The following is an 8580-nucleotide window of genomic DNA, read 5'->3' on the forward strand; positions in this document are numbered from 1 at the left end:
ACGTTGCAACAACATATGTCCCGTTAACATGGACACAATGTCAGGTTTATGTGCTGATGTAGACCACAGACACACCTTCTTTTTTCTTTTTTTTTTTAACTTGTCCTGTCCAGCATCATATCAGCAAAATGATAATCTGGTTGCTGTATTGTGCTGAACAAATTTGCTCAGCCAAGGGGAGGCCTATGGGTAAGGCTCCTCTTGATAATCGGATTCATTTATTTATTTATTTACTTTGAATCACGTAATCTGTGTAATCTTGCTGGACCTGACCGGAGGGGACAGAAAAAGATGGAAAATAGCAAAAAGATGTAAAAGGGAAAGAAGAAAGGAGACAAAAAGATCACAGACAGAAGGAAACGACCCTTCAATCCACACCATCACCAGACAACAAACTGTTACACCTGTACATGAACACACCAGAAAATTTCCTACAACTTTTACAAAAAAAACAAAAACAAAAACAAACACACACACACACACACACACACAGAAAAAAAAAGGAAAAAAAAAAGCCAGAGCTGCAAGTCATTAAGAGTTTTTAAATAATAACCAAATCAAAAAGGCATAACAGCGACCAGATACTAACTCACAGGAAAAATAAAAAACAGAATTATCTCTCTTATCATGAGAAACAAGGAGTGATTAGTGATGAAGAGCGGTGAGTGAGATCGTGCAAATGCGACTTTCGCCTCTACAGAGGTCAGAGCAGACCAGGGCCAGAAACCTGGGCCCCCAGCAGCAGCCCCGGAGCACCAACCCAAGCCACCCCACCACAAAGACGACTCCAGCCCCACCCGAAGGGCGGCAGAGGAGAGCCCCAGCAAGAGCCCCCCACTGTCTTGGGGCACCGGTCCCAGTGGGCCAAGATCGGCAGCCGCCGGCCCCGCCAGGGACCGGCCACCCAGGGCAGCCCAAGTGAAGGGCCCAGGGCCCCAGGAGCCCACCTCACCCCCCAAAGGCAGAGGGCCTGCACCATGCCTAGGAGGACCAGGACCCCCCAGACAACCACCCGGCGTAGGCCAGCACACACCCCGATGTTCCAGCTGCACACCCCAGGAACCAGGGGCCATCAACCCCCTCCCTCAACCCCCCACCTACTCCAATCTGCACCCCATATAACCCCACACTCACACCCTCCCAGGAAGTTTCCCCAGGACCACAGATACACCTAAAGAATCTGAACAAAAGGCTTTAATGGGCTGAGCACAGTCTCGTTGTCGCTAATCAGCGTCTGTCAGATGATCGCTTATTTAGCAGGGGCTGCAAAAGTACTGCGAAGTAACGCAAAAGAGTAAAAATCTCACACTTTTTATGAAAAATCTTTTTGCCTTCCCCGGTAGATTTTTTTTGTTACGTTTCTGTTCCTCAAGGTAAGATTTCACATAGCACCAGTTCTATTATTATTATTATTATTATTATATTTACATTGAAATAGTTCATTCATTCTCACAGAATGTTTGTGTGTCAAAGAGTCAACACCTGTCGTCCAGGCCCGGGGCGGCTAATGGGGAGGACAGGTGCTGGTTATAAGTTTATATGGTTTATATGGCTCCTCATGTTTAATGGCTGGTGTTTCAATCAATCACATTTTACTTATACAACTCTAGTTGATCAAAGTGCTGGACAGAGAAAAAAACAAGAATAAAATCATAGTACACTTATAAATATAAATATAAGTTTCTCAAGTGACACCGCTATCATGTGTCAAAGGCTGATCTGAAAAAAAGTTTTTCAGTTTTCCTTAAACGGGCAGGGTTAACATGTAAGTTACATGTAAGAAACCCACACTGATGAGTCAAAATAGACTAGTTATGATGGAGGAAACACAATTTCAACCCCACCTGTTTGGATTTCAGCACAAGAAGGAGGATGGATAATGTGATAGATCAGATTTTAATACAAATTAAATTATAAGAAAGCTTAAAGGTCCCATATTATGCAAAATTCACTTTTTAATGGTTTTGGAACAGTCATACTGGTCCCCCCGCATGTGTAGGAGACCCGTAAGTGTGAAACTCTTTCAGGCGCTCTCTCTCCCCCCTGCTCCACCTCTAGGGAAGTAAGCGCTGAATTGAGCGAGTTTGAAAGCCTGTACGTTAAGACGTCATAAGGGACAATAACCACTCCCCACAGAGCGATGGACCCGTCTACCGGCTCTCAAAGCCCGCCCTCTAAAAATCACCTAGCGCCCAGTGTTTTTCCCTCTTCGGCAACCCTCGTTAGCGGACATGGCTAAGCGACAGAAGCACTGTTCTGTTTGTGGCTGCATAAATGAACACGAAAACGTTTTTTTACTTCCATCCACTGAACCCACGAGGACTGAGTGGATTAATTTTATTTTTGGAGGAAATGTACCCGGAAAACTTCCAAAGGTTTTGCATGTCTGTGGCCAGCATTTCAAAGAGGACTGTTTCCACAACATGGGGGCATGGAAAGCAGGCTTCGCCAACCGTTTGAAGCTGAAGCCAGGTTCAATACCAACTGTCCGTGACACAGCTGGAGAGGTAAGAGCTGGCAGTTATTTTATCGTTTCGGCCTTATTAGTCTGATAGCTTGAAAATATATTAGCACTGTTGTAAATGTAGCCAAGTCACTGTTTCTACTGTTTGTATCCGGTGCCATTGTGCATCAGATTGATGAGCGTAGCTAGCTGTGTTCTCCGTGCGTCGCGGTTTGGGTCGGTAATGGGGGCTTCAGGAATGGGTTCCGGTGTTCCGGCGTTTGTTTATCCTTCACTACGCTGTAATCAGCGTCTAGTTACCGCTAAGGCCTAACCTGTCAATCACCTCATGACGGGCGATGCGATGGGCGGAGCCAACAGCTGAGCTGCTCCACCAGGGTTCCGCCCACCATAAACGGCACATTTCTGAAGCTGCTAAAAAGAGGGAGGTGAAGAGAAGCCGCTGCACTCAAACTGAGGGTCGATTTGTCCATACCATGGCGGAAATATTTCATTTAGATATTAATGAATGGTCTCAGATTGGGAATAAAGTGTATAATATGGGACCTTTAAAAAAGCACATTATGTTTATTTGTAACCTCAACTAAAGAAAAAGGAAAAATAATATTAAAGATGGCCATCATGACAGACCCTTTTTGATTGAAATGGATATCTTGATTATTTAAGACTATTATTCATTATTCACTTTAATAATGTGAATTTCTGTCTGTCTGTCTGTCATAAGAGAAATAGAGAGATTTAGGCCCAATCCCATTTCACCCCTTGGCCCTACCCCTTGCCCCTTACCCCTTAAAACGGAGCTAGAAGGGGTAGGGCTGAAAAGTCCACCCCTACGAATTGGGACACCCCTTCAACAGTCACATACGTCATCAGTAGTCACTAAAGAACATTTTACACAGATACTGGAAGAAACTAAATAAAAAAAAAACAATAAATATTAGCCGGCATTGCTCTTAAAGTGTATTCTTAAAGTGTATTCCAGCGTGAGAAATCGGAGGTTTAGCGTGAGAGCGTAAGAAGCCATTCAAATGCACGAGACTAACGGCCGATGCGTGAGAGTAGCCCTGTAAACAAACGCAGCGTACCGGCTCGCACAGTGGTTCACCACGGTCTCGTGCTGCTACATGCTGCTGTCAAACATGACATGAGAGAGATCACTCCACAACAGCGTTCAGTCGAGATACTGCATAGTGAAACCTGTTGTCATACACAGTCTATGGTGCAGTAAGATGGGGGGGGCTAATGAAAACTATCGCGGCGGCAAACTTGTTGCGCTCATTTTTTCGTTACCGTGCAATTAATTGACTTATTGCTTATCGACAGGCATATGTAGGACGCAAAGTACGAATTTTGCATGCCATTAAAATTAATCGTGTGTGCTGGTATACGCTCTTTTCTCTGTGCCTTTTTTTTTTTTTTTTTTTTTTTGCGAGTGTGTGTTGTCCTGCATCTCAAGAAAGCGTGATGTGCGTAGAAACACTTGCTTTCTCATATAGAACAGGAAATTTTTCATACCCCTCCGTTTCAAGTGTGCCTCTGAAAAATCTTCGTTTGAAGGGGTATATAGCCCTACCCCTTACCCCTACCCCTCGGTCCTAAAAGGAATTGGGACACCCCTACCCCTTCACGTGAACGCGCAAAACGAAGGGGAAGGGCTAAGGGGTAGGGCCAAGGGGTGAAATGGGATTCACAATTAGAGTCAGAGTGACATTTGAAACCTTGTCTGTGGTAATACAGACTAGTTTCTTTTCACCCAGGTCCCACGTAGCTGTTGTTTGTCTCAGACCAGCGAAACATTGGACTGTAGCCACGTCCTTCACAACACCCATCATACAGGCCAGGGAGAGACACTCCACTAAAATGCTGACGACATGGCAGTGATACCGTTTGTCCAAAGTGTTGATGAGTTTTTTAAATCCCGGGTTGTTCACTGTGTTAATTGTACACTGGTCTTTAACGAGAAAAACAAGTTATATTTGTTTATGACGTTTGTTATCTTTGTGTCTCTCTGAGCTGGTGGATTATGTTGTCTCGACTCTTTAGTTTGAGAGGTGTTGGGAACTCGCGTTGAATAACAGCAAAGCGGTCGGGGCTGTGGGAGGAGTCTGCAGCAGAGCGCTGCAATGCCAGCGGCGCTCGATTTGCAACTGAAAGCAGCACAAGAGGAAACTGAAGGAGCAAAAAATCAGATCATTTCATTTTTATGATCGTTGAAAACCCAGATTGTAATTGAGATTAAAATTTGATTATTTGTCCAAGTCAATAAAGGCTTTCTATTCTATTCTATTCTATTCCATTCTATTCTGTTCTGTTCTGTTCTTTCCTGTTCTGTTCTATTCTATTCTATTCTATTCTAAATTTGAATATATTTAAAGACTAATCTTTTGAAAAACAAAAACAAAAAAACCATCTCTTAACATATAAACTGATTTTTTAAAAAAGGGACCACATGATCATTAGCATGTAACTCAAAGTCAGTCCCATTTCTGGGATATCAATCTGTCCAGTTGGGAATGACAGTGATTGTGAATCAATTCCACCTGCTGTTGTACAAATGGAACAGACAACAGGTGGAAATAAGAAGCATTTAGCAAGACAACCCCTATAAAGGAATGGTCCTGCAGGTGGAGGCCACAGGCCATTTCCCTGTCTTCATCCTTTCTGGATGATTTTTGGTCATGTCTGCATTTTGGTCCCTAACCGCTATAGGTAACATGAGGCGATGTCTGCAACACACAGACGTTGCTCAGGTAGTGCAGCTCAACCAGGATGGCACACCGAGACTTGCAGTGTCTCCCAGCACAGTTTCCAGAGCATGGAGGAGTTACCAAGAGACAAGCTAGTACACCAGGAGACGTGGTGAGGCCGTAGGAGGACAACAACCCAGCCGCAGGACCTCTATCTGCTGCTTTGTTTGAGGCTAGTATAAGAGCCCCACATCTACAAGTGGGCCCTGTGCTCTTCACAGATAAGAGCAGGTTCACAATGAGCACATGTGACAGATGTGAGAGAGTCTGGAGACACCATGGAGAACATTCTGCTGCCTGCAACATCCTCCAGCATTACCGGTTTGCCACCTGTTTGCATTAAACAGCCAGTAATTACAAGTATTTGGATCTTTATTCCTATTGTGCTTTTTTTCTGGGGAATAATAGTGACATTAACAACCAGTTACTATTCTCTCCTGCTGGAATATCACCACACTGATCATTTCTATCTGATGCTGATTACATAAAGCTTAAACTTTCTCCTCCCTCATCTTCAGATCAAAGTCCTCCAGGCTGAGTTCCAGGCCTCGAAGACACTGGTACTCTCCTCCCTGAGTCCTCCAGGCACCTACGTGAAGCTGGCCCCTCAACCCCACATAAAACACAGAGGAAATGGTCTTGATTTTTTGTGCTGTGTTAGTGCTGGTTTGTACAGAAAAAATGTTCGTTTGTGCTGCTTTGGTTTTTAAGATATTAAAATATATACAAGATATTTTTAAAGTCAGTCTAAGTTCACCCAGCCCCCCACATTGTCCAAACTGAACAAAAATGGTCTCGTTTGTTTGTGCTGGGTTAGTGCTGGTTTGTGCTGACAAAATATTTGTTTGTGCTGCTTTGGTTTTTAAGGTATAACAAGTTTATATGGGGCTATGACGTCAGCCAGCCCCCCCACATTGTCCAAACTGAACATAAAGGTCTCAATCGTTTGTTCTGCGTTAGTGGTTTGTGCTGAAAAAAAATGTGAGATTTTTTTGTACGAGTCACGTTTGTAATTAGGACGTTTAATTTATAGAGTGGGAATGGAAGATGAGATTAATTTTTGTTTTGTATAACAAAGTTAAAGTTGTGCGCGAGGGGTTGGAGGCTACGGAGTGATACGGTTAAGAAGAAGCATGTTCTGTTGTGAGAGTGATGCCAACTGGCAATAAAAAGCAGCATGTAGCTATGCCATAAGGGCATAACACTGGAGCTTTCTTATCCATGTTTGGAAGATTTTAAAGATGTAAAATAGTAAAGTTATTGATGAAACAGATGAAGGCGTTTCACCTTTTCATTTTCAAGAGTGGACATGGTATTTAGCCAGAATAATAATGAGGTTAACCATGTCAGAGAAGTTATCGTCTAGACCTTCCATTAAATAAATTATGTTAAAATAAGTCAACAGATAAATGTTCTTTTAAGAGATATCACAGCATCATAAAAGTTGTGGTGTGGGACCTGGCCAGCCATGATCTGTGGGTTCTGTGGTGGCAGCCTCTGTGGTCATGGGTGGGGTTGCCACCAGTGTGGACGAGTCCCCAATATATTGTTTCCTCATAGCAGTATTAAGCCTGATACTGGGGATTGGGGTTTGTGGGGTATAGGATTAATGGTTGGATTGGTAAGTGGTGAAGTGGTAAGTGATGAAGCTGAAGAAGCTCTGAGGAACTGCTTTGTCCAGACTGTGTGGGAGGATCTTTGCATTCCTCATGGGGAAGACATTGACAGCATCATGGACAGCATCACAGACTACATCAACGAATATGTAGAAAATACTGTACCATCAGAAATGTGCCACGCTTTCCCAACAACAAACCCTGGATAAATCCTGATGCTAAAGACGGTCTTCAAGTCAGGAAATAGAGATGAGCTTAGTGAGGTAAAGAGGGAGCTGAGGAGGAAGACTAGGGAGGGGAAGGAAAACTATAAGAGGAAGATGGAGGAACAGCTGCAACACAGTGACATCAGTGGAGTTTGGAGACGCCTTAAAACCATCTCTGCTCACAAGGCACCGGACTCAGAGAACTGGGAATCAGGAGTCAGTAAATGATCTGAACAAGTTCTTTAACAGGTTTGACCAGTTAAATTTACTGGCAAAAGTTACAGTAAAGATAAAAATGCAGTGTTATCAAATTCTTTTTTTATTATCATTTCATTTCAGAAAAGCAACATAATACATATTTATTTACAGAACACATAATTAAATTCTTACAGACTTCTCCACCAAGAGCTTCTGTTTCTTTCCTCCTCGAGTCTGCATTGCTTCCCCAAGATTATCCTTTCTCTCTCTCCTTTCAATAAATCCATGACATGAACCAGTAAACCAGAAACCTACATCATGACAGTGTAACATACGTCACATCAAAGAAAAAAATAAAATAAAAAAGGCAGGGGATGGGCATTCATTCAAGTGGATTCAGATTGAATCTGATCTAAAAGGTTTTACGTATAATGTGGTAGAATTTTTATTTTTCCAATTCAAGTACAAAAGACATCTTTTCCATATAGTAGATATCAAATACAATGTTCATCCATTCCTCAATACAAGGTGGTTCCACCTGCAGCCATTTCCCTGTAATAGCTTTCTTACTTGCAGCTAGTAACATATTTAGTAGTTTTCTGTCACCAGTCTGCCAGTTTTCATCATTTATATCACCCAGGTACGTGATTACAAACAGAAAGGGAACATTTACTCCAAATATGCTCTCTATATGTTTCAAAGCTCTGGGGCGCCCCCTTGTGGACAAATGAGAGGAAAGAAGTTAAGATTTTTGTAATCCAGGGCTGGTTGTTTAAATATAAACTGATCGGATTTTGGTTATAGGATTAAATCAAATCTTGAAAATGGGGTTTTTCAAAAGGGAAAGAAGGATTCTGAAATTGTATTGGATCACGTAATCCAGTCCTGGTTGTTATCCGGATAAAACCCTCAGTTTGGGTTTAAAACTTTTCATTAGGATCTCCAAGAAAACAGGATTACCCCAACAGAGAGTAGGATTACAAGGTGGATCACAGGAGGAAACTAGTCAGTGTATATGCTAATACTTATATGGTGCACCTGACTTGTTTAACCATTACAGGGATTTAGTGGTTAAAATACAGGTTCCTATGAAGCCTGTCAGCATAGTACAGCAACAATAAAACATAACATTAACCCATCCCCACGAAATAAACCGGAAGCAAATGTCAACAACAAAAACAAATATAATAATCCATGTTCCTGTCATTCACCGCTGCATATTCAGGGAAGAACCTGTCACGATTCCAGAATATCCACAATGTAGTTATTAACAGATCAGTTTTAAATTTGTTGTGGCTCCAATGAGAAGTCGTACAGTTATACATAGAAGTGGATGTTCATCATTTCTG

At 42.5% G+C, this 8580-nt stretch overlaps 1 protein-coding gene across 1 annotated transcript in view; it reads left to right on the top strand.

Moving 5' to 3' along the window:
- The window catches only part of LOC121633509, a 94818-nt gene that overhangs the window by 9375 nt on the left and 76863 nt on the right, over positions 1 to 8580 (top strand). The window lies entirely within an intron of this gene.

The sequence above is a fragment of the Melanotaenia boesemani genome, chromosome 22, assembly GCF_017639745.1.
Source record: "Melanotaenia boesemani isolate fMelBoe1 chromosome 22, fMelBoe1.pri, whole genome shotgun sequence".
Classification (NCBI taxonomy): Eukaryota; Metazoa; Chordata; class Actinopteri; order Atheriniformes; family Melanotaeniidae; genus Melanotaenia; species Melanotaenia boesemani.